A 27,224-nucleotide genomic window follows, 5' to 3' on the forward strand; every position below is an offset into this window, starting at 1 on the left:
ACCATCCTCACTTCATGTGTTTCGATTTCCATTATCATTCTAACAATCAATTACCACTAATAAAATATTACTAATAATTTACTTCCTTCTGTATTATTTAAAACATTGCAGGTCCTTTCTAAAATGTAAGGACTATTAATGAATTATTGATAATTTTAATATTTAAAATGATTTTTTTTCTCACTGCATTTGCTTTTCACTATCCTTTCCTGCAGTTGGTCACTACTAATAATGTAACAATATTTAGTTTTTATTTCTCTAGCTGTACTTGTTTTAAATATCGCTTAGCTTTTCTAATATTTAAAGACTATCAATGAAATATTGAAAATAATGTTTTATTTTATATTATTCTCACTCCATTTGCTTCGGTTTTCAATACCCTTTCTAACATATGATTACTAATGAAATATTTATTGTAATATTTACTTTATATTCCTCCCTGTATTTGTTTAAATATTGGATACCTTCTATAATATGTAAGGACCATTCAAGTTCACATTCCATTATTCTCATTGTGTTTGGTTGCAGTTTCACTGATATCTAGTAAAAGTTAATAAAAATATATTTCACATAAAACATTTAGGTTATAATTTTCTAAACAGAATGTGTATTGCATGTTGTCTGTCATTTCAAACATGTAACAATTATTAAAGAAATGCTATACTAATAAGGAGATTTCCTGCTCATGAAATTTTCTAACAATTGAAGCCTAGATATAAAACATCCATCCATCCATCCATTTTCCAACCCGCTGAATCCGAACACAGGGTCACGGGGGTCTGCTGGAGCCAATCCCAGCCAACACAGGGCACAAGGCAGGAACCAATCCCGGGCAGGGTGCCAACCCACCGCAGGACACACACAAACACACCCACACACCAAGCACACACTAGGGCCAATTTAGAATCGCCAATCCACCTAACCTGCATGTATGTCTTTGGACTGTGGGAGGAAACCGGAGCGCCCGGAGGAAACCCACGCAGACACGGGGAGAACATGCAAACTCCACGCAGGGAGGAAGACATAAAACATTTAGTATAAAATATTCAGTTTTTTTACTCATTATTCTGTTTTTTGGACTTTCGTTGTTCTTAACCTAATAATCGATGCCTAATATTATTATTATTATTATTAATAATAATAATGCCTCGTATTTTTCGAGCCTGGCGGTACCCCCTGGAGTGAATGCCAGCCATGCCTTACGCACACCCACTGCCCACTGGGCCCATTTCAACTGCCATGCTTGTCTTTGGGAAGTGGGATTAAATATTAAAACTTGCAGAGATGTAAAGTCCACAATGGGCCACAAACGGTCCCCCGGGGCTGTGCAGACGCCTGGGCCAGCGTGCGGCCACTTCCTTTTAATTGCTCACTGCTTTCACCGCCTCCTGGGCTGACCATGACAGTGCATCCTTGAACAGAATTCGCCTTTCCTCTTGGCAGGCCCCACTGGTCGTCTGAACTGCTTGGCTGTAAAGCTCCAGTTCCAGTGACAAATTTAATCCAATTTAGGTGAAAAATATCTGGTAGGGCACTGTTCACAACTTGCTGTCTTTGAGCTCTTTTTACAGCAGACATTTAAGAGACAAACGTGTGAGACGTGATCCAGCAGCCACGGCTAATTATATTCTGTGTTTTTAAGACCCTTTACAATAATGCGTCCATATGGATGTCTGAGAAGATCTGAGCCGGATTTTCTGTTTTTCACTGTCGATCTTCAGTAAAGTGATTTGTTGCAATATGCTGAATGTGACATTACAAAAGCACTTTGGAAGCCCCATCCTGTTCAAGCAGGGCAGCTTTACTGTCTAATTCAGTCAGTCAAGACTTCAGTCAGCGATGCTGCCGCTTTGTTTTCTTCCTCTTTTTTGATTGCAATGCCAGTCATTACAAAGAGTAGGAATCTGACCAGCGAACAGTAAGAACATACAACTTGAAAGACTGATTAGAGGAAGTCACTCTGTATCCTTAATCCAGAACCAGATTTCCTATAATGTATGAAAAGCCACTGGTGCACTTTATGGAGCAAAAGGGCATGAAGTATGACACAGACCAAGTGCAAAATGTACATTGTTGGCACCAGTGGCGTAGCCAGCTTGCTGAAGGCCCCCCCCCTCTTGTCTAGCATCACAACTAGATCCTAGGGCCCGGCTGGGCAGTGGCGTCTGCGTCACTATCAGATCACACGCCGGTCACAATCAATCCAGCTCTCTAAATGGAATTTGTAATAAATTTATTAGAGCAGCCGTAAGTTAGCAAAAAATAAAATAAACTGTGGGAATGCAATGTGGGAGCTGTGCAGTACGTACAGTGAGGAACATAAGTATTTGAACACCCTGCGATTTTGCAAGTTCTCCCACTGCAAAAATAAAATAAACTGTGGGAATGCAATGTGGGAGCTGTGCAGTACATACAGTGAGGAACATAAGTATTTGAACACCCTGCGATTTTGCAAGTTCTCCCACTTAGAAATCATGGAGGGGTCTGAAATTCACATTGTAGGTGCATTCCCACTGTGAGAGACAGAATGTAAAAAAAAATTTAGGAAATCCCATTGTATGATTTGTACAGAATTTATTTGTATTGCACTGCTGCACATAAGTATTTGAACACCTGGCAATCAGCAAGAATTCTGGCTCTCAAAGACCTGTTACTCTGCCTTTAAGAAGTCCACCTCTACTCCACTTAGTAATCTTAATTAGTAGCACCTTTCTGAGCTCTTTAAAGACACCTGTCCACCTCACAGTCAGTCAGACTCCAACTACTACCATGGGCAAGACCACAGAGCTGTCCAAAGACACCAGAGACAAAATTGTGGACCTCCACAAGGCTGGAAAGGGCTACGGGGCAACTGCCAAGCAGCTTGGTGAAAATAGATCAACTGTTGAAGCAATTGTCAGAAAATGGAAGAGTCTAAAGACGACTGTCAGTCTCCCTCAGACTCTGGCTCCATGCAAGATCTAACCTCGTGGGATATCACAGATGATAAGAAAGGTGAGGAATCAGCCCAGAACTATACGGGAGGAGCTGATCAATGACACGAAGAGAGCTGGGACCACAGTTTCAAAGGTCACTGTCGGCAGAACACTATGCCGTCATGTTTCAAATCACGCATTGCACGGAAGGTTCCCCTGCTCAAGTCATCACATGTCCAGGCCCGTCTGAAGTTTGCCAATGACCATCTGGATGATCCAGAGGAGGCATGGGAAAAAGTCATGTGGTCAGATGAGACCAAAATGGAACTTTTTGGTCTAAACTTCACTCGCTGTGTTTGGAGGAAAAAGAAGGAGGAGTTGCATCCCAAGAACACCATCCCTACTGTGAAGCATGGGGGTAGAAACATCATGCTTTGGGGGTGCTTTTCTGCGAAGGGGACAGGACGACTGCACTGTATTAAGGAGAGGATGAATGGGGCCATGTATTGTGAGATTTTGAGCAACAACCTCCTTCCCTCAGTCAGAGCACTGAAGATGGAAGCGGAGGATGCCATCATCTATATGCTACACCGATCCCTCTCTCACTTGGACAGAGGCAGTGGTGCTGTAAGAATTATGTTTCTAGACTTCTCTAGAGCCTTCAACACAATCCAACCTCTGCTCCTTAGGGACAAGCTGACATAGATGGGATTAGATTCATACCTAGTGGCATGGATCGTGGACTATCTTAAAGACAGACCTCAGTATGTGCGTCTTGGGAACTGCACGTCTGACATTGTGGTCAGCAACACAGGAGTGCCACAAGGGACTGTACTTTCTCCGGTCCTGTTCAGCCTATATACATCGGACTTCCAATACAACTTGGACTCCAGCCACGTGCAAAAGTTCGCTGATGACACTGCTATCGTGGGCTGCATCAGGAGTGGGCTGGAGGAGGAGTATAGGAACCTAATCAATGACTTTGTTAAATGGTGCGACTCAAACCACCTACAACTGAACACCAGCAAAACCAAGGAGCTGGTGGTGGATTTTAGGAGGCCTAAACCCCTCATAGACCCCGTGATCATCAAAGGTGACTGTGTGCAGATGGTGCAGACCTATAAATATCTTGGAGTGCAACTGGATGATAAATTAGATTGGACTGCCAATACTGATGCGCTGTGCAAGAAAGGACAGAGCCGGTTATACTTCCTTAGAAGGCTGGCGTCCTTCAACATCTGCAATAAGATGCTGCAGATGTTCTATCAGACAGTTGTGGCAAGCGCCCTCTTCTACGCAGTGGTGTGCTGGGGAGGCAGCATTAAGAGGAAAGACGCCTCACGCCTGGACAAACTGGTGAGGAAGGCAGGCTCTATTGTTGGCATGGAGCTGGACAGTTTAACATCTGTGGCAGAGCGAAGGGCGCTCAGCAGGCTCCTATCAATTATGGAGAATCCACCGCATCCACTAAACAGGATCATCTCCAGACAGAAGAGCAGCTTCAGCGACAGACTGTTGTCAATGTCCTGCTCCACTGACAGACTGAGGAGATCGTTCCTCCCCCAAACTATGCGACTCTTCAATTCCACCCGGGGGGGTAAACGTTAACATTTAACATTATACATAGTTATTGTCTGTTTTTCACCTGCATTATTATCATTCTTTAATTTAATATTATTTATTGTATCAGTATGCTGCTGCTGGAGAATGTGAATCTATCTATCTATCTATCTATCTATCTATCTATCTATCTATCTATCTATCTATCTATCTATCTATCTATCTATCTATCTATCTATCTATCTATCTATCTATCTATCTATCTATCTATCTATCTATCTATCTATCTATCTATCTATCTATCTATCATGACAATGACCCGAAGCACACAGCCAGGATAACCAAGGAGTGGCTCCGTAAGAAGCATATCAAGGTTCTCCAGACCTAAATCCAATCGAAAATCTTTGGAGGGAGCTGAAACTCCATGTTGCTCAGCGCCAGCCCCGGAATCTGACAGATCTAGAGGAGATTTGCAGTGTGTACAAACCTGGTCAAGAACTACAGCAAACGTTTGACCTCTGTAATTGCAAACAAAGGCTTCTGTACCAAATATTAACACTGATTTTCTCAGGTGTTCAAATACTTATGTGCAGCAGTGCAATACAAATAAATTCTGTACAAATCATACAATGGGATTTCCTGAATTGTTTTTTTACATTCTGTCTCTCACAGTGGGAATGCACCTACAATGTGAATTTCAGACCCCTCCATGATTTCTAAGTGGGAGATCTTGCAAAATCGCAGGGTGTTCAAATACTTATGTTCCTCACTGTAAATATATGTAAGATGTGGAGCCGCTTGCCTTTCCAAGACAACTTTGTGAAGTAAGATGATTAAAATGTAAACGCAAGCTAGAAAGTAGAAACCATTCTGTGCTATAAAATGAAACAATTTCAATTTGTAACAAATTAAAACGACAAGACCGGCTGACAGGATACTACTACACAATCAACCCGTGTTACACGAGTTCTGACAAAATGAACGTCATTAAGTCAGGTGTCAATGGTTCCATGTCCGAAGGAGATTGCTTGGTCATAAATATTGCTTGTTTGTCTTTAGTCATTCTCCAAACCTGCTATATCGTAACACAGGGTCACTGGGGGGCTGCTGGAGCCAATCCCAGCCAGCACAGGGTGCAAGGCAGGAACAAATCCCCGGGCAGGGCGCCAGCCCACTGCAGGGCACACACACCCACACTTCAAGCACACACCAGGGACAATTTAGGATTGCCAATGCACCTAACCCGCACATCTTTGGACTTTGGTAGTTTCTCCATTTTGAACGGTTTTAGCAGGTAGCACCTGATCCGACGCCGTTATATCACTACTTCCAGACTCGGTAGTTGCAACCATTTCACTCACTGCACTGTCTGCATAACCTGCTTGCGGCCATTGTGACGATTCACTAGCGTCGGCATTCTCGGTTACCACCACTGGCCCTCGCTCAGTTTTGAGAAAGGTAGAAATGTTAGTAAGCTTAGCGTTTTTCAATTCCTGTTGCAGGCGTGCCATACGTGTAGCAGCACCACTCTTATAATGTTTGCCGGATCCGCTGCTACTGGCCGACATGGCGTCATATGGTGAGAGTGTAAAAAGCGTCAAATTGTTCAAATATTCAGAGTTTGCCGACTAACGGGGACCATAACTTAACAACAGAATTAATAGGATTTACCGTTTATGAGTTTGAATTTCAAAAACTGTTGACTGGAACATGCATCTGCACTTTATGGAATATGCATCTGTACTTATAAAACATTATCTGTGCAATAACTGTCATTTGCACTTGCTGCTCATCCAACTCATATTGCTCTATAGCTTCTTTTATACGTACACATTTTATTTTATATGGCTTGTCTACTTTTAACTTGTAATCTTTTTTTAAGCTTTATTGGATCTAGGCTGAGTGACTTGTTTTTCTCGTCATACACATTTCATTGTATGTTGACCCTGTGTTAACCTATATATGACAAATAAACCTAAACCTAAACCTAAGTACAAAAGTAACAATTATTTACGGTAATAATGTTCATGTCTGCTATGGCACGCCAAAGGTCGACAAATTTGGGAATGTGCACTTCCCTGTAAGGCAGCCTAGGACGTGTTGTGCCTCTGATTAGGCTCTGAGCCTCCGAACTCCCAAATGTCTAAATTCGTGTAAACTGCAGGCCTGCCGAATACGTAATATCATCATGGATTGGATTGGACTGGCCTGGTGATTGTGCAAACTGTGAATTACAGTCATATGAAAAAGTTTGTTTTTGTTTATTTATTGTTATGCTCATAATTGTGTATCATCCCTTCAACTGTCCCTCCATTCCCTGTCTGCTGTGTTCGGAGGTCACCATAATGTCACTCTGGCTATTTACTGAAATATGAAAAAGTTTGGGAGCCCCTCTCATGGACAGATGATGTTGGGCTCTTTTTATGTTAATCATTTGTCCTGTCTGTTTAAACCAGGGGTGTCAAACTCCGGTCCTGGAGGGCCGCAATGGCTGCAGGTTTTCATTCTAACCACCTTCTTAATTAGTGACCTGTTTTTGCTGCTAATTAGCTTCTTTTGCTTTAGTTTGAATTAACTTGACTCAGACCCCTTAGTTCCTTCTATTTCCTTAATTAGCAGCCGAACAATAATGAGACACAAAACGAGCAAACAGGTGATCAGCTAACCACATTATCTGAACATAAAGAAAGATGAGGGTCTCATTAAGTTTGATCTCTCAGGTCAATAAACATAAACAGAAAATCAGCAGTTTGGGAAATGTCTGCTGTAGCAGAAAGAGAGCAGCAGCAAGCCGAGGATTTAATTAACAGTAAGAATGGGCTTCTCATTAAGAAACTGGTTGGAGTGAAATTGGTTGGAGTTTGAAACCCCAGTTTAGCTGGTCATCTGTTGGCTCGTTTCACGTCACATTTCTGTTTGGCTGCCATTTAATGAAGAAAAGAATCAAATGAGAGGACTGAATCCTTAAAAACTGGGCTATTAAAATGAAGGGAAAAGGAGTTAATTAGCAGTGAAAACTGGTCACTGATTAGGAAAAGGGTTAGAATGAAAACCTGCAGCCACTACGGCCCTCCAGGCCTGGAGTTTGACACCTGTGGTTTAAATGAATCTCTGTCATTATGTATACTCATTATGTAACTAGGAACATTATACAAGAAGGGTTTTGTTTTAAACTAAAATAACATTTACAGGGTGACGCCTGCACACACTGGAAGCTGTTGTAGAAAAGAAGGTGGTGGCAAAATTGGATGCCATCATGAAAAATCCCCTCCAGGAGGTGCTCTTTTGGAGCACTTTTAGCCACACTCATTCCTCTACTGGGTCCTAAGAGGTGCCTCTGGGGGTCTTTTCTGCCCACTGCTATCAGGCAATTCATTGCTTCCACCCGATGTGCTCATTAAGTCAATTTTGAAATATCTGTACAATAGAAATTTATTTATCTATTTATTTTTCAATTGCATTATCTGTCCTGTGAGTCTTTATTCTCGTTTTTTTATGTTTCTGCTGCTGTATGCATCTCAATTTCCCCTTTGGGATTAATAAAGTTTATCTAATTTAATTGAACACATTCTCATCTGGAGTTTGGCAAGCGATTACAACTATGAAGTCTTTTAAGTCATTCATCTGCTGATTTTTGTATTGGCAACACAAAAGTGTTTGCATAGATAGATCCATGTAGCGTCCCTTCACACCAGAGGTGCGCTGATGACGTGATCCCACAAAGGCTCTTTCAGAGTCTCTAGTGACACTCGACAAAATTTGGAAGCTGCTTGAAGGTGGCCTCAGTACAACAAAGAATATGGACAATCGATGATAATTAAGAGAGAAAAAGGAGTAATAAGCATAACGCTTAAGAGCCAAATAACGGCAGGTTTGTTCTCACCATGCCGAACGATCTAACACCGCGAGCGAGTCAAATTAAAGACAGGGAGCCGTCGCGTGGCACAGATGGATATCAATTTCTCTTAAGATCAGCTCAAGGCATCCTATGTAAAGAGTTGCGCTGCGTCACGATAATTATTATCAATACTTTAATCACTTAAATTCTCGGTACTCTAAATGGAATATCAATGCATCCCAGCGACTGTGGACGCCACGCCATCTTGGCTCAGCGCTTCCTTTCATCCCGCTCTGATCACATTAACATTCCCAATTAAACAAGTCCCACGATATCTCCAAGAGTGCAGAGCAGGACACAAAAGGTTTTGCTCCCACAGACTAAACATCACCTCCTTAGCCAATTACGGCTGTAAGTGAGGCCTGAGATTGCAACCCCAGTTACTATAACAACGGCATTCCAATCTGCTCGAGACCCTCGTATCAGAAATGGAGCGCTGAAGAAAGATGATGGAGGAGAAGAAAATGATTTAGGCCTTCAAAAACTCCATTAAAGGAATGCTTTTATTTAATAATGACCGAAGCGAGCGACTTTTTTAGAAACACTGAAGCGACAAAGAAAGATGGTTGCTAGGATGTGTGTTTGCTCAAAAGGTTTTGGGCCCTGGGTTTCCAATTAGGGTGAATAAATAATAAATACAATTTTAAAAATGGAAACTTTTGCTTTTGGGCTCGGCTGATTTGATTGTATGGCATGAAACAAAAAATAAATGATGAAAACGTGCCGAGTGACACACTTGCCTTCTGTCTCTTTTCCCAAATTTGACTTATTATATTGCCCTGGGAAGTCAGAAATCTAATCAAATGGAGCCTGCGTGAAGCCCAAAACAGTAAATGAGGAAAAAAACAGGAATTAAGTACGTGCTATCATTTTATTTTTCTTTAACGCTTACATTCCTCTCTTCAGTTTTTACTTGGAGAATGACAGAAAGAATGGAGAGGGCTAACTGAAGTGCACACACCTCCATCGATGAGAAGTGGAAGCTGGGACAAAGGTATCCCTTTGAGGAAAAATGGTGAAAATGGACGTAAAGGCTCCAAAAACGCTCCGGCAGAAGCAGACCAGCCTGCCCAGAAGGGGTCCACCAAATCCAACTAGCTACCATTGCTAAATGCTGGTTTCTGGCCTAGCAGGCCTCAAAATGCCCCACAAGGAGGAGGAATACAGTAAAACTCTGGCCTGTGCACAAAAGAGCAACAAAAAAGTCTGTTGTGAGACTTCTGATCTCTTTTGAGACCCTCCCCAACGGGGCGGCACGGAGAAGCATAACTGCCATGTCTGTTGAGGGTTGCTTGTCCATCGCTGAGGAAACCGCAGAATCACAGCGCCAACTACAAGCTGACTGCTGCCTCTCACTAAGCGCTGGTCGCCCGATGGGTGATTCAGGGAGCATAATAACATGGCCACTGACCTGTGTCTGTGTATAGCGGAATGGTAGATCCCGCTACAACAAATAATCTTGCTATTCCTGTTTCGAGTTGAATAAAGCTGGTTTTCCTAATGGACTGAGACTCAGCCTCATCTTTGGGGAGCAAGACACCGACACACATGTCTCACTGTGGAAGATTTACTTATCAAAATAGAAAAAAACAAGGGGGCTTCGCTCGCCTACCCCCAGCGTTGGGTATCCTGAAATACATTGTTTGTATATCTGTCAGTCGAGCCCGTTCGTTTTGAACCCGTGCCTGCTTTGCTTCCGCAGTTTCAGACGCGCGTTTACCTCACTCCGCAGTGGTGCCACTAACAATATGGCGGTGACGCCTGTGCCTTCACTTCACAGTAGTGCCACTCACAATATGGCGGTGCAGCCTGCGCCATCCGTACTTTATGGACCCGTGGGGCCTCCGTAGCCTCTTCCGTTTGAATCTGGGCTGCAGCGCAGAGTCCTCTTCTTTGTGTGGCTGTGTCGGTAGTCGTTAGCCATGGGCGCGTTGTTGCTTCATTACTCATTCACGTCAGTTGAGCTCTTTCGTTTCTGGGCCGTGACTCCTTCGTGCGCGGTGGTTAAGACTTTGCGTGCGGTTTATGAGACGCGCACTATACACGCCTGCGCAGTATGTCTCATGGTCCCATCGCCGTGTCCCTGCGTCCATGCTATCCAGTTTACCATTCTCGGTTAGTAATATGGATATAACAAGTATGGAAACCGAGAGAGGACATTCTGTATAATTGTTTTTATCATTTTCACCAGATAACTAAATCATTTTCTGAAGGATGTGAAATATTATTAATCTTTTTTCTTAAGAGGACAGAATAATTTTCTCCAGATCTCAAGGAAAAGAAAGTTTGTTTCCAGTGGGCAGTAGCAAAGCACCGCTTATATTGTAGTATTTAGAATAAAAAGCCAGTTGGCACCTGTGAATCCACATGGAAAAGTATCCCCTGTGTGGCTTACGGGACCGTCACAATATAAAGTAAGGGTCCGCACAGTCTTATTTACTTTTTAATATGGGTGGCCTGAATATTTTTAATTTATACCTCATTGTTTAAGGCACTGCAGTGGGTTGGCACCCTGCCTGGGATTGGTTCCTGCCTTGTGCCCAGAGTTGGCTGGGATTGGCTCCAGCAGACCCCCGTGACCCTGTGTTCGGATTCAGCGGGTTGGAAAATGGATGGATGGATGGATGTTTAAGGCATTATGCGTCAAGCCAGCAGCCATATAAGACTAACTGTGGGACATGGTGTGTTGGCTGACACTGACGAGGCCAGTGCCAGATTAAGACGAAATTGGGCCTGATGCTGCAGCGCAAAAAAGGCCTATTTTTTCTCGGCATAGGTGCATGTGCATTCGACACTCACCGTACATGAGCACTCAGACCGACCAAGGAGCCTTAATTGCTTGTGACGCAACCAGCCAGCCTTGATTGAACATGAATAATAATAACGACCTAGTATCGTAACAACTGGAGATTAACAAGAAGAAAGACATCACAAAGTGACGTCACGTGAAAACCTAACAATGAAATACACAAAATTTCGCAATTCTCTTATGAAACAGAGTAAGAAAAAATGAATTTGCATAGACATTGGGTCAAAGTGACTCAGTTCAAGCTCTTGAGGGTAAAAATTTGTCCACGATTTAAATTTCATAATAGACCAGAATCCTGTCGAGGATTTAAAAAATTCTAAACATCCATGCTGGGTCCGCGGGCCGGCTTTTAGTTTTACCTTTACAGATAACCATTTAAATAGCCATCGATTTTTACTGTACAACTAACTTTCAAGGTGAAAAATTTACTACGTGGAACTTACCGAACAATAATAAAGTGGCAAGAATCCCCAACATATTGCAAAAAACGCAGCTAAATTACTAAGTAAACTGTTTAGCGTAAAATTGATAAATCTTCGGTTAACAATAAACACAACAACGTTATAGTTACATCACAGCGCAAAGAACAATAGTAACTGTATAATAAGTAACGCTGTCTAGTCGTCCGAAAATCGGATTCCAAATTTTGTTCTAGGAATTATTTTGAGGTTAATATAGCAAAGGAAAACGGTTCAGCTTCCGGGAAATTCTCGTCTGTTTTTATCTGGACTTATTTCAGGAATGGGCCTAATGCTGCAGCATCAGTAGCACCCACCTTAATCCGGCCATGGACGAGGCTGTTAAAAGTGGGGATTTTAAAATGTAGTATAAGGAAAATCAGAATTATGAAGGTTATTTTCCATTACAGGAAAATTTACAGGCACTGATGAAGCGTTTGAAAAGAATTGTTCAGGGTACACTTGTAGATCAAAGTGCTGAGTAATGTGATAGAAAAAACTAAACCAAAATAAACTACATTTGAAGGGATCTGGGTGTACATTGCACTCATGAAGATAACATTCAAAATTACAAAAAAGGCTAATCGTTGAAGTGAAGTGCAAACAACAGATTTGTACAATAGTTTTAGCTTTGCACAGCGTGTCCGGGGTAACACTTAGGCCAAAGTAGTGTGGGTAAAACAAACAACTGCTCTTTTACAATCAAAAGTCAGCTTCTGCCTTCAAATAAGGCCTTTAACAATAAATTCAAATTATATTTGAATAGCGACACTCTGACAGCACTAATACACTGTTGCGCATGCGTGTCTAGCTCAAAAATGGCATGCAATAATCCACTGGGCAAGAGGAGGCACCACCACTAACAATACCATCTGTTTTCTCCTCTGCAGCTCCAAAGAGCCGCCCACTGAGTGCACCTAAGTCACGCCCACTGACCCTTTCAGTCAGGACTATATTTCTGAGACCTCCCGAAAGATGCCGTCTCAAGAATACAATCTCACATGACGGACCTCCCAGACTCGGACCCACTCAAGAGAGCAGAAAACTTAAGGGAAGCCACAGAGGGTACAAAGGCACCTGGTATGCCTATTTCCTCTGGCGCCACGGCTCACTCATTTTTGTTCTGTTTTCTTGAACCATAGCAGTAAATAGGGCAGCCCGGTTAGCACCCCGACTTTTCTATGGGGTTTCCATTTGCCTCATTTGCCCCTCACAACTCATACAATCGAACTGAGGCATAACATGAGTATTCTCCACTCAGGCACGTCACAGGCAAGGAAACACCCAGGGTGTCTCATCCTCTTCCACGTCCACAAACAATGCTATATAATCCACTTCAAGCTTTATAATGCAAAGGTCCAGAGAAGAGCGACTAGGCTGAGTCCAGGGCTACAGGGGATGAGTTATGAGGAAAGATTAAAAGAGCTGAGCCTTTAGAGTTTAAGGAAAAGAAGATTAAGAGGAGACCTGACTGGAGTGTTTAAAATTATGAAGGGAATTAGTCGAGTGGATCCGGGCTGAGACTTTAAATTGAGTTCATTACGGGGACACAGTTAGAAACTTATTAAGGGTAAATTTCTAACAAACATTAGGAAGTTTTTCTTTGTATAGAGAATAATAGACATATGGAATAAATGACCAGATAGTGTGGTAGACAATAAGACTTCAGGGACTTTCAATACTCAACTTGATGTTATTGTGGACAGGGACGTTCTTAGGCATACGCGAACTATGCATCCACGTAGGGCCCCGAGCGTGAGGGGGTGCCCCCGGCCCAGCCCCAACTTGTTGATGTTGTCGGGCTGTGGGCCTGGGACCCCTGTCATGCCCCTGGCACTGTAGCCGTCTGTGCCAGTCCCAGGAAATTCAGTTCAGTGCATCTCTTAGTCTTATTAACAATCTCTAATCTCTAATAATATTGTCACACCGTCGTAACTTTGCCAAATGCACTATAGCAAACATTAATTTTAGAGATTCGTTTTGGATTCATTCAGAGAGATCCCCATAAAACCATGAAATATCCCTATATTACCGGCCTTTACCAGATCCAGAGCAAAATCAATACTTTACCACTCTGCATACACACAAGCGTACATGTAGGCCTAATGGTCATCTAAGGCCTTTTCCGGACGTTTTATTAGAACACCTTCCTGAGCTCTGGGGCGGGGGGGGACCCAGCCCCCCCCCACACCCCCGCTCCCCCCCCCATCCGGGGCCTGCACATTTCTGAACCTCGTAGTACCCCCAAACCCCCAAATGGCTAAGATCGGCCCTGTTGTGGAGGAATTAAGTGGATAGGACTGGCGAGCTTTGTTGGGCTGAATGGCTTATTCTCGTCTAGATTGTTCTAATGCGGCTGGTGTTATGTAACTGTCTACATTTATGTATATTTTATATTTCATGGCCATTTTATAGTTAATATTTTTTTCTATTTTGTATATTTACTGTTATGCTCATAATTGTGTATCATCCCTTCAACTGTCCCTCCATTCCCTGTCTGCTGTGTTCGGAGCCCTAAGAGGAGACGCCACCCTAATGTCACTCTGACTATTTACAGTAAGTCCAAAGCTGAGCAATATATAAAATCAGGAGATCATTCTGCTTGTGTTTCTTGAAGGAGTTCTGGCTTTACGTTTTGTTATGTTCATTGGATTTTTCTGGCTTTCTTGTCCTTTTTTTTTTTTTTTGCTTTGTTTAATAAGATTGTGTTTTCTTCATTCCATATAGGGACATTGTTTGCCTAGTATTGCTCTTTTGAGCTTTTGCTTATATTTTTATATTCTTTCTAATAAATCCTTCATTTATAAAGATTTCTTGTTTACCCTGTTTATACAAGTTGAATGTTTTTGGTTATCTATCTTCTGGTGGGGCTTTTCTGCTGTATTTTCTAGACGAGAACAGGCCATTCAGCCTAACACAGCTCGCCAGTCCTATCTGATTGTTTTGCCAGTTTCCCATTTTTGGAGTCTGCTAGGCTGGAAGCCTGCATTTAGCAGTTTTGAGAATAGTCCGATTTTGGGTGAGCTAGTTAAGTTAAGGTGCTGCCTATATGGTCTATTCAGGGGGCCTCACGCCCACTTTGCTGTTTGGGACTCCTGATCACAACAACTGGTTTCATGCATCAGCTTGGGGGTTGTTGCATTGGCTCAAGCAGTTTATTCTGTTTGTTTAAAGGATTTTGTTATCTTTCAAATATTATTTTTCTTTTGATGTAGGTAGGTCTGTGCTTGGTTTCAAATTGTCTTTTTAAATGTGTGTAACTTTATAATTTTTGGTTACATTGAGCATTTTATTATTCTTTGTTAATGTATCATATAAAGGCCTTGTGTTTTTTAGCTTGAGTTATATGTGGGTGGAGCCTCAGCGTGTCACCACTGAAGGACCGCCCCCAATCTGCACTGCACATTCTTCCTTCAGAGTCACATTGTTTTATTATTGTTGAGTTGTGGGTTTAAGATCACCACAGTGTGTACCATTTGGATTTTTCTGCTTTTTGTGAAATGTTTGCTGCTTTTGGATTAGCGATCAGTTTAGACATTAAGGTTCCCATTTTGGGCAAAATTTATGAAACAAAAAAAGATGATAACAAAAAAAAACTTTGTTGTTCAATTTCAGCAGTAAAATACGTGTCAGAAATATAATCCTCAAAACCCCAGAACAGACAAAAGTACACGTATGACACAACACATGAAGGTAGCTGGTATGAGCAGATTGTCAATTCTCTCCTGCTGGGTTTGATCGCTGTGGAGAGACGCCCCTAGTAGACAGCAGCACAGGAACGAGGAATACACCCTGGGTAGGTGTCAGTAAGCGACAAAGCGCATTAGATCCATTTGGCCTGTTCTAGCAAAACCAACAGTGGAGGCATAGGTGGTGCAGGTGCCACTCCCGGTCACTGCTATAGTGCGTTTGTGTTTGCATGTTCGGTGTGGGGTGTGTGGGAGTTGGCTGTCACGCATGGGTCTTATGGGAATGTGCCGCGAGCATGCAGAGGACAATAAAAAGGGGGACGGGTTTGGGAGAGACGCAGTCATTAACCTCTTTTCCTTTTTCCACCCCAGTGGACCAGTAACTTCACTTCTGATCCCGAACGTATAATAGAACAAAGCAGGCCCACATCTGCCAGAGCCATGTAAGACTGCTGGAGCCTCCACTGAAAGCAAAGGTGCAGAACTATTTATTTCAAACTGTTTTCTTGTTTTATTTTCCCATGTTTCATAGTATCACTGTGATTAAATTGGGTTCTCTGATTGACCGCAACCGCTTACACTGTACAATTTCTTCTACCGTCACAAGGCCAACCAACAGCGAATCTAGTGAGATCCATTCCTCCCCACAATAACACAGCATTTCAAAGTGAGCACGCATCAGAACGTGGCCGAGTGGTCTAATACGTTAGCCAGGCCTTGCCCTTGAGACACCGACCCATCTTCCTAACTCCAGCCAGTGATTACCCATCCACTGCAGCATTGATTCTTAACAAAATCCACACAACTACTGGTGGCCGTCCTGCTTTGTCCAGATCTGCCAGAGAGCAGCACCAGGCGGGATGCCAGACGAGATGCTCTCACTCTCTTATTTACACGAGACAATCAGAGCTGCATTTTCGGCAGACGTGGGGGGCTTCCTGTTGCCAGCCCTGCGACAGGAGACGGCCCACCGCTGGCTCAGTGTGACTCAACTTGTTTTTCTGTTCAAAACATTTTCCCCGCATCCTTCAAATCTCCGCAACAAGAAAGGGAGCTCACTGTTTTGTATAATTTATGAGAGCGCGTGGCATCATGCAAAGTGTTTGGCTCATTCTTCTGAGCTTCCTTGGGAAATGTGAGTAATTGTAATTTATTTATTTATTTCTGCGTTTTTAAGGAGTTCTTCAATGAGCAGCGAGGAGTGTCAGCAGGGGCACAGAGACAGTGAGGATGTGAAGAAAAAGCAAGGCATTCACTTCTAAAAAGATAAAAGCAAAAAAGAACTAAAATAGAAAAAACACATTTCTGTTCGGCAGGCGGCTGGGCTGTATACGTTTTCTTACAGCCCTCAGTTGTAAATGTGAATCGTCTCAACTCAATTGGCCATAAATTGCCGCATGACTGCATGTATACAGTATATACATATACAGTACATAATATATTCCCATATTATATACAGCACACACACTAGTGGGGTACTCAAAAGCACCAAATTCAATTTCAGGAGGAAACACTGCCTTGGTGGGCTGCACGGTGGCACAGTGGTAACACAGCTGCCTCGCAATAAGGAGATCTGGTTCACGTCCCGGGTCCTCCATGTCTCCAGTTTCCACCCACAGTCCAAATACATACCAGTTAGGTGGATTGGCGATAATAAATTAGCCCCAGTGTGTGGCTGGGGAGTGTGTGTGTCCTCTCTGGGATGGGCTGGCACCCTGTTTGGGGTGTGTTCCTGCCTTGCACCCTCTGCTAGCTGGGATTGGCTCCAGCAGAGACCCCGTTCAGGACTAAGCGATTTACAAAATGATTGATCGACATAGCCTTGGTCTTCCCCAGCTCAAACGGCGAATCTGTACGAAACTTGTCAGACACTGGTTCAAGGGTGTGGACTTGCATGCCAGCCAAACACAAACAGCAGTCCCCTGCACTGCCCACAGTGAGGGCGCTAACAAAGTATCAAAATGGAACATGGCCTTCAGTGTTCCCTTGTACAATTGGGGGTTCTGTGTGAAACCTGGAGAAGACAGGTTCAAGAGTGTGGATTTACACACCAGACAAGCACCCAGTCCGCTTTATATATTCTATACATGTGTGCCGACAATTACACAATAGCTATTACACTGCACAACAAAGTTTTTGCTTCTTGAACATTGTTTGGAGTATCTTATAGATTTTTGGGTGCTGATCACGAATATCACATCAAAATTTACCCCTCACGTACCATTTCAGTTTTGTCATGATTTTTTCTTAAATTTGTATCCAAACATTTTCGCTCCAATAAGTGACTTATCAACAACGGTTTGTGCAGCCTGGGCATATCTAGGCATGGAATCAGGCCAGGTTGGAAGCTGTTCTGTGGAAGTTGACATCCTGGGCAGGTCTGAACGAGCTTGACGCTATCTCAGCATGGTATTAAGGTGGCTTGCATACACCGATCCTGCTCATTTGGTTAATACAGTAGATAGTCAGTGTGTATGTATAGTATCAAATAACAGTAAGTAAGCTTGATGCTATAGACGTTTTGGTGTCGGGCGATATGTCTTGTCAAAGTCGTAACAGTCGCGATACATTCTGCTATATCTGTGGCGAATATACACTTGGGCCTCAGAGACGTTGGATGACTGCACTTGTGAAGAAAGCTTATCATCTGTATTTCGGCTGTAAAATTGGTGATCAAGACAAGGAATGGGCGCCTCACATTTGCTGTGCGACATGTGCTGTCAGTCTGAGAGCCTGGTTCAGAGGCACTCGAAAGACGATGCCGTTTGCTGTTCTGATGATATGGCGAGAATAGAAAGACCATGTGACGGACTGTTACTTCTGTTTGACTAATGTGCCTGGTTTCTTTGCCAGAAACAAGAAGTCAATTGAATATCCTAATCTGCCTTCAGCAATGAGACCCGTGCCACATGACAACATTGTGAATTTCCCATTGGGATTAATAAAGTATCTATCTATCTATCTATCTATCTATCTATCTATCTATCTATCTATCTATCTATCTATCTATCTATCTATCTATCTATCTATCTATCTATCTATCTATCTATCTATCTATCTGTCTTCCAATTCCGAAACCACCAGAGGATTGGACCTTAGAGGAACCAGAAGAAGAAACTGCAATTCAGGGTACTGACAGTGACATTGACCCAGATTTTGAACCGTGCTCATCAGGCGATCCACATCTGATAACACTGCCCGATTTGAACAATTTGGTCAGAGATTTGGGTCTGTCAAAAGAAAAAGCCGAGCTGCTGGGTTTGAGACTGTAGGAATGGTGTTTGCTTTCACCAGGTATGAAAATTTCTGTGTTTCGAGGCCAACATCATGATGTAACCAAATTTTTTGTACAAGTCGACAGTCTGTGTTTCTTTTGTGACATTGAAGGATTGTTCTCGGCCTTGGGTTGTGATCACAACCCGGAAGAGTGGCGTCTCTTCATTAATTTGTCAATGTTAAGCCTGAAAGCTGTTCTGCTACACAATGGCAACGTTTATCCTTCAATACCTGTTGGCTATGCAGCACACATGAAAGAAACGTATGAGAATATGGAACTGCTGCTGAAGCACGTCCAGTATAGCAGGTACAACTGGAATATCTGTGGTTGCTCTGTTACTAGGACTGCAGCTCAGCTATACAAAGTACTGTTGTTTCATCTGTGAATGGGACGGCCGTGCCAAAGAGTCGCACTATTCTCGACAGAACTGGCCATGGCGCAAAAAGTTAGTTCCAGGACAGAAAAATGTGGCACATGAATCACTTGATATTTTTGCCTCCCCTTCACATAAAACTAGGACTCATGAAGAATTTCGTGAAAGCACTGAACAAGGAAGGCGAAAGGTTTTCATTATTTAAGACAGATGTTCCAAAGAATAACTGACGCCAAGATCAAAGAGGGCATTTTTGTTGGCCCCCCGATCAGACATGCTATGAGTGACAAGCGGTTTGAAGATCTGTTAGTTGGGCCAGAAAAAATTGCCTGGAAAGCCTTCAAAGATGTTGTTGACAATTTTCTCGGCAATTACAGAGCCCCAAACTCCATTCAGCTGGTAGACAAACTTCTCAAAGCATACAAGACAATGAAGTGCAACATGTCACTCAAGATTCATTTCCTCCACTCACACTTGGACTTCCTCCCCGCAAATCTCGGTGCTGTCAGTGACGAACACGGTGAAAGGTTTCACCAGGACATTGCTACGATGGAGAGACGATACCAGGGCAACTGGAATCCGTCAGTGCTTGCTGACTACTGTTGGACACTGCAACGTGACGCACCAGACATTGAATACAAAAGAAAATCAGGAGCAAAACACTTTTAATTCTGTTGGATTTAATAGCTTATGTGAAACATAAATGTGACTAAATTGTCAGTAAAATGTCTATTTCTCAGAAAAAAATTGTTGTGCAGTGTTATCAAAAGTGACTATAAAGTGTAAAGGCACACCGTTTATTACCTGAGCTTCCTTTTGTTTTGGGACAAATGTGTTCTGAGATTTTGCAGGCATGGAGGACACAAGTCTCAGGGTAAGGTAGGTCTGTTCGCTATTCACGGTCCTCGGAGAGGGCTGATGTGTTGTATGTTGATAACCACATACAAGTTAGAATCTCACTATCCTCTGTACACGTGACCCTACAAACTTATTATCCTGAATAAAGGTGTATTTCCCACTTACAATCTACCAAGATTTTCTTTATTGTGTTTGTCAAAAGGGCGGCATGGTGGCGCAGTGGTAGCGCTGCTGCCTCGCAGTTAGGAGACCTGGGTTCGCTTCCCGGGTCCTCCCTGCGTGGAGTTTGCATGTTCTCCCCGTGTCTGTGTGGGTTTCCTCCGGGCGCTCCGGTTTCCTCCCACAGTCCAAAGACATGCAGGTTAGGTGGATTGGTAATTCTAAATTGGCCCTAGTGTGTGCTTGGTGTGTCCTGTGGTGGGTTGGCATCCTGCCCGGGATTGGTTCCTGCCTTGTGCCCTGTGTTAGCTGGGATTGGCTCCAGCAGACCCCTGTGACCCTGTGTTCAGATTCAGCGGGATGGAAAATGGATGGATGGATGTTTGTCAAAATTGAAGCTCCAGCAGCTCCCCTGATGCACAGGGTGGCCAATACAAAGTGTGATATTTCAAATGTCTACCATGAGGATATAATGCCTGATCGAGAGGAACAAGCTATTAATCTGTGCCTTGCACAAGCTTTACGCGATGTTTCATTTTCTAGGCAGGATTACAAATTGACCACAGAGTGTGGAAATCAGCATGATGGGCTTTTTTTTTTGGAAAGAACACAGTGGATGGCCATTGATTATTCAAGAGGATCAGTCTGCTTTGAATAACATCTCTGCACCCCAGAAATTTCAATATTGTAAATAGGATTCAGAAAGAAGGAAACAATCACTCATTAGTTTTCAGTAATGAGTGGGTGGCTCTGACGCTAGGGATCTGCGCTGGCAAGCAGAAGGTTGCCAGTTTGAATCCCGTAAATGTCAGAGGTGATTCCACTCCATTGGGCCCTTGAGCAAGGCCCTTAACCTGCAATTGCTTCGCCCTGAGTATGACGTTAATCTGCACCCAGCCCTGCAATCAGGTCCTCCAATTTACAGGGAAAATGTGGAGGTTGGTGGCAGGATTGGCACTCCAGCCACCATAAAGAACCTCCAGGTGCTACCCGCTGCATTCATTTCCCAGTCTGGGTGATCTGGCATGTGGTGGGTGCAGCAATGCAGTATCAGTGTATGTTCCCATCCTTTTTCTGGACAAGCTAGTCAGCCCAGACTTCCTTATCCCCACCTACAGATTCCAGCTGTTCCAGGGTAATTCCCAAGCATTCCAAAGCCAGCCAAGGGATATAATCCAGAGAGCATGGGTATGACACAGGGTCTCTGCCCACTCCTGTGGCATCTTTCTGACAAGCCCAAACCATCTTAACTGGTTCCTCTCAATCTGGAGGAGCAGCGACTCTATTCTGAGGCTGTCTTGAAATTGCTGAGCTTTCCCCTTGGGATTAATAAAGTATCTATCTATCTATCTATCTATCTATCTATCTATCTATCTATCTATCTATCTATCTATCTATCTATCTATCTATCTATCTATCTATCTATCTATCTATCTATCTATCTATCTATCTATCTATCTATCTATCTATCTATCTATCTATCCTTATCAAGAGTGCCAGCCCAGCCACCCTGAGAAGAAACTTCACATGTGCCAATTGTACTCGTGATCTCATTCTTTCAGTCATTACCCGTAGCTCAAGACAATAGGTGAGGTCAGGGACATAGATTGACTGGTAAACTGAGAGCTTTGTCTTTAGACTCAGCTCCCACTTCACTACCATGGACTGGTACAGCATCCACACAACAGCTATTGCTGCCCCCAATCCACTTGTCGCTCACACTCTCCCTTTTACTGTCACTTGTCAACAAAATCCAGAGATATTTGAATTTCCGCCCGTGACGACTGTTGTTTCCCCCCTCACCTGGAGAAATCAATCCACTGAAAGAGTGAAGCTTGACCTCAGACTTGGAGGTGCTGAACTTCATCACAGCCGCTCAACACTCGGCAGAGAATTTGCATGAGTGACTCTGGATGACCACAGTGAGATGAGGCAAAGAAGACAACATCACCTGCAAAAAGCAACAAAGCTACTCCTAGCCTCCCCAACTGGACCCCCACGTCCTCAACTGCACCTTGATATCCCGTCTGTGAAAACCACAAATGGCAGCGGTGACAACACACAGCCTTGATCGAGTCTGTCACCCATAATTCAACACAACACCAAGTATTTGGACGCCACTCTCACTGTGTTATGTATTAATGTATGTTTAGATGTTTTAATGTTGTTTTTGTTCATTCTGAGTTATAATTTCTGTTTTTTTATCATTTCAGTCGTATAAGTTGAATGCGGAAAACTTACACTATCGGTCCAAGAGATTATGATATGCTAACACCCACCTGAGAGAGTAACCACGGAGCAAACGGCCTTTTTTTTCCCCATGTGAGTACGGCAATGCTCTGTATCAGCGTGTGCTCCTAACCTCTCTGTCTCTGTCTTTCTCTCTAGTGTGCCTACGTGACCACACGGTAATACCCCAACTATTCCGGAGCGACATTTGCACTGATTTCTGTGTTTTGTATCTCACACCCTCATACATCTTTATTATAAGAGCGTCCCTTATCTATGATAAAGCGTTTCGATCAGAAGAAAATATGAAGCTGGTTTTAAATTAAACGTCGTTGAAGTAGCAAAAGAAATTGGCAACTGCAACAAAATTCGATGCGTTTGAGAAACTGATGTGAGATTGGAGGAGGCGAGAAGATGTAAAAAAAATAAAATAAAATTAAGTGTTGCATTTTTGAACGGGTGTATAAGTCGAGGTCTGATTTTATGATCGATTTTTTGAGTTTCAATACCCAACTTATAGGAGAGTATATACTGTAAGTGCTATAGCCAAGGAGTGGAAACCATTATCGTTTGTTGGTGACATTGCAAGTTTTGTGTTATTTGCTCTTGAATTTTCTGGCCTTCCCGATGTTTCTGCTCCGTTTATTGGATTCTGTTACTGGATTTGCAAAGTCTGACTCGTTTGCCTTTGAACGAGCGTTTAGGCAACTCCTTAGATAGATAGATAGATAGATAGATAGATAGATAGATAGATAGATAGATAGATAGATAGATAGATAGATAGATAGATAGATAGATAGATAGATAGATGATGAAAGGCACTATATAATAGATAGATAGATAGATAGATAGATAGATAGATAGATAGATAGATAGATAGATAGATAGATAGATAGATAGATAGATAGATAGATAGATAGATAGATAGATAGATAGATAGATACTTTATCAATCCCAAGGGGAAATTCCCATACTCCAGCAGCAGCATACTGATAAAGACAATATTAAATTAAAGAGTGATAACAATGCAGGTATACAGACAGACAATAACTTTGTATAATGTTAACGTTTATCCCCCCGGATGGTATTGAAGAGTCGCATAGTGTGAGGGAAGAACGATCTCCTCAGTCTGTCAGTGGAGCAGGACGGTGACAGCAGTCTGTCGCTGAAGCTGCTCCTCTGTCTGGAGATGATCCTGTTCAGTGGATGCAGTGGATTCTCCATGATTGACAGGAGTCTGTTCAGCGCTCGTCGCTCTGCCACGGATGTCAAACTGTCCAGCACTGTGCCTACAATAGAGCCTGCCTTTCTTACCAGTTTGTCCAGGCATGAGGCGTCCCTCTTCTTTATGCTGCCTCCCCAGCACACCGCCACGTAGAAGAGGGCGCTCACCACAACCGTTTGATAGAACATCTGCAGCATCTTATTGCAGATGTTGAAGGACGCCAGCCTTCTAAGGAAGTATAGTCGGTTCTATCCTTTTGTGCCTCTTTTGAGTTCCTGTGGGCTTTTCATTGAATTTTTGAAAATAAAACCCTTTTATTAATAAAGAGAGTTGGTTGCTCTTCTGTTCACTAGCCGAGGTTTTCGGTTATCCTCCTCTTATGGAGTTTTTGATATATTTCTGTTTATTACAGTTCTTTTGCCAGCTCTTGTTTGGGCCTGCTCCAGCTGGAGCCAGCAGGTTGCATTGTGACCTAGCTGAAGTCTGGTGAGTCTCCGCTAGGCAGACCAGGCAGGATTCTGGCTTGCTTCCTAGACTCTTTGGTTAGGCCTCACACTATAGTTCTTTGGAAAAAAACTCCCAATTCATAATACACTGCAATTATATAGGGAACAAGTAGCATGCTAGGGTGGTCCTGTTACCTATTATTCTTGCAGCACCTCCCACAACACATATTGTTATTATTATTTATCATTGGTTCTTAAACATTTTCTCAAACAACAGTCATCCCATGATCCTCTTGTAGAATCTCTGCCGACAGTCATCCCTTTTCTCCTTGTAGAATTGTCGATGCAGGTCACAGCGGAGCCAATGGCGTTTGCTGAAACAACCCGCAGCAACCCACTGCAAGACACTCTGCACACCATACGTGACCCTTTACCGTTGATTTCACTTTTGAATCACGACTCGGTGTGACCCAAAATCAGACAACACGCGACCGATAGTTTAAGAACCTATTGTAATAAAGGCACTATATTGCGCCCAACCCAGCACAGACTCACACGGAGGCACGTGTAAAAACACAAAAGACTTTTATTTTTCTTCACCTGTTGGACACGTCTTCCCCATAATCCCCACAGGCAGAACACAGTCCAAAACAAGCACAATCCTCCAACACACCACTCCTCCCGTCAAGCTTCGTCGTCCTCCTCCTCCCGACTCTGGCCCCCGGAGTGGTGGCTGCTGGCCCCTTTTATAGTCCACCCGGAAGTGCTCCAGGTGCTTGATTGCCGTGTTCCGGCTGCACTTCCGGGTGTGGTGAATACGTTGCCCATACGGGCTCAGGAGTCCCAGCTGCAGCACCCCCTGGTGGTGCCTGCAGGACCCAACAGGGCTGCAGCCAACTCCAATTCCCATGGAGCCCTGCGGGAAACCGAGGCACCGCTCTAACCCAGGGGGGCGGCCATCTCACGTCCAGGGGGAGATATTGCACCGTCCAGGGCTGCTAACCGTGAATATAGAGTGCAGGGATGTCTCGGCTGTGCATGGACCCTGGCCGCCTGCCACACTATATTATCTTATATATAAAAATCTACACGTGGAAGTGTGTGTGTCTGTCTGTCCAGCCCAGAAGTGCGAGGCTACAGCATGAAGCTCAAATAAAAGTGTCTCCGTCGACAAAGTGAAACCGCTGAGAAAAGAGAGAAACTCGCTTAGCCACTAATACAGAAGTGAGGTGAGCACATCGGCAAAATGAAACCTCCAAAGACAGAGAAACTCACATAGCCACTGTTAGACAATGGGGACGAGAACGTCGGCAAAACAAAGCCGCCGAGGAAAGAGAACCTTAACTGCTTAACCGCTAATTCACAACCGATGCAATTGATTGATTGAAATGCCAGAATCCATGGTTTGTAGGAGCCTGGGCTTTTTACAGCACGGACTTACACAGCTAGTCTTATATAAAAACGTCTACGCGTGGAAGTGTGTGTGTCTGTCCGGCCTGGAAGTGAGAAGTGGCGTCAGAGTGAGGGTTCCACCTCTGAGGAAACAGAAACTCGCTTAGCCGCTAATAACACAAGCGAGGCGAGCACATCGGCAAAACGAAACCTCCGAAGAAAGACAAAGTCGCTTAGTTGCTAACATCGGCAAAATGGTATCCCTTTTACTTCTCATCCCGCCGCTAATACACAAGCGAGATGAGCACGTCGGCAAAATGAATCCTCCTAGGAGAGAGACGCCCTGAGTAGTTCCATTCAATTACCTGACATCTCTACATTTCAATTTTTTTTATGACGAATTCAATGGTTTCTAGGACCCTGGGGCTTTTTACAGCATAGCTAGTCTTACTGTATATATACTGTAAATAGACAGTCATGTGCCAATTCACAGCCGACCGAGTTGAGGCGATTCATACTTATGACCGTGGGCCATCAGGAAACAATCGCGTAATAAAGTTCTACAAATTGCCAAACCCAGCTGCAGTAATAATAAATCTTCTGTTATTAATATTATTTTTTATAGGGTCTCGTATGTTTTCTGACTCTTGGAGGACCCTTTAAGGTCTGTTTTTTTCCCCCACAGCCTTTCAAACTGAGCACGCATCAGAAAGTGACCAAGTGGTGGTGTGACCCACTAGTCTAATACATTAGCCAGGTTTGCCCTTGCTGACCGTTCACCTGAGACACCAACCCACCTTCCTAACTTCGGTGCTGCTCCACGTGCATTTGGCCCGCACCATCTTCCTTACATGCATCGGTGTATCCTAACCTTTATGTTCTCACAACCCACAGACACCCTGCTAGCAGCCATTGCAAACGGCTCACGAACTGTGACTGAGGGGGGTCTCACTTGGTGAAACAAGCTCACTTAGAAATGGGGAAACATCTATATTACTAAACGAAGGTTGTATATATGCATGGATGCCAAACGCACTGAAAGCGCATGCACGCACGAGCACTGCGCCTCAGCACCCCAGAGTCAAACCCAGCGGCTTCCCAGAGTCAATAGGTGGCGCCCAAACAACACAACACAACCTGTAAACTAAACTTGAGGTAAAGCGTGCACGCCAGGTTGTATATATGCACAGATGCCAGAGGCCACAAGCAAGCCGTACACACTAACACCGCCGCCCGAACGCGACCGCGCACACCACCGCATATACCACGTTCGTTTAGTATTGTAGCCCTCCATGCCCGGATCCGCCGCCATGGTCACTTCAGCACGCGAATCCGCCGCCGTCAGCAAACGACTTCTAGCTAACGACACAGCCATAGAAAAACAAATACAAGACCGCATGGATAAAAACAACGAACGAAGGCGCCTACAACGCGCTTCTGAAACACCAGAACCAGATGAGTCACAGCTCCAAAAAGAAACCGCTTTAGTACAAATATACTTATTTAATTAAATAAAAACTTTCCCAGGATGCACCCACCCTCCATGATTTTTCTTCCCTCCAAATATCGGAGGGAACAGAAAGTTATTGCCACTCTTAGATTTGCGATTCTTTCGAGAATTGCGGGTTTGCTGGTTAAAAATATTGCTCAATTTCAAGGATTTAGACATAATCTCTGCAATATATAAAATTATTTTACAGTCCCTCCCTTTGAAAGATCCAAGAGGACAATGGGAAAAAGATCTCAATCAATAGATTGTGGGTTCGCTTCCTGGTTCCTCCCTGTGTGGATAACGCTTTGAGTACTGAGACAAGTGCTATATAAATGTAATGAAGTATTATTATTATTATTATTATATCAGAAAGGGAGTGGAAAGTAGCAATTCAGAGAATTCACTTGAGCTCCATATGCGCAACGCATGCAATTATTAAACTCA

At 43.5% G+C, this 27,224-nt stretch overlaps 1 protein-coding gene across 5 annotated transcripts in view; it reads right to left on the reverse strand.

Moving 5' to 3' along the window:
- tenm2b (teneurin transmembrane protein 2b) overlaps nucleotides 1-27,224 on the reverse strand; it is a 1,820,998-nt gene that overhangs the window by 503,490 nt on the left and 1,290,284 nt on the right. The gene's annotated exons all lie outside the window — the stretch shown is intronic.

Source organism: Erpetoichthys calabaricus, chromosome 11 (assembly GCF_900747795.2).
Source record: "Erpetoichthys calabaricus chromosome 11, fErpCal1.3, whole genome shotgun sequence".
In the NCBI taxonomy this organism is placed as follows: domain Eukaryota; kingdom Metazoa; phylum Chordata; class Cladistia; order Polypteriformes; family Polypteridae; genus Erpetoichthys; species Erpetoichthys calabaricus.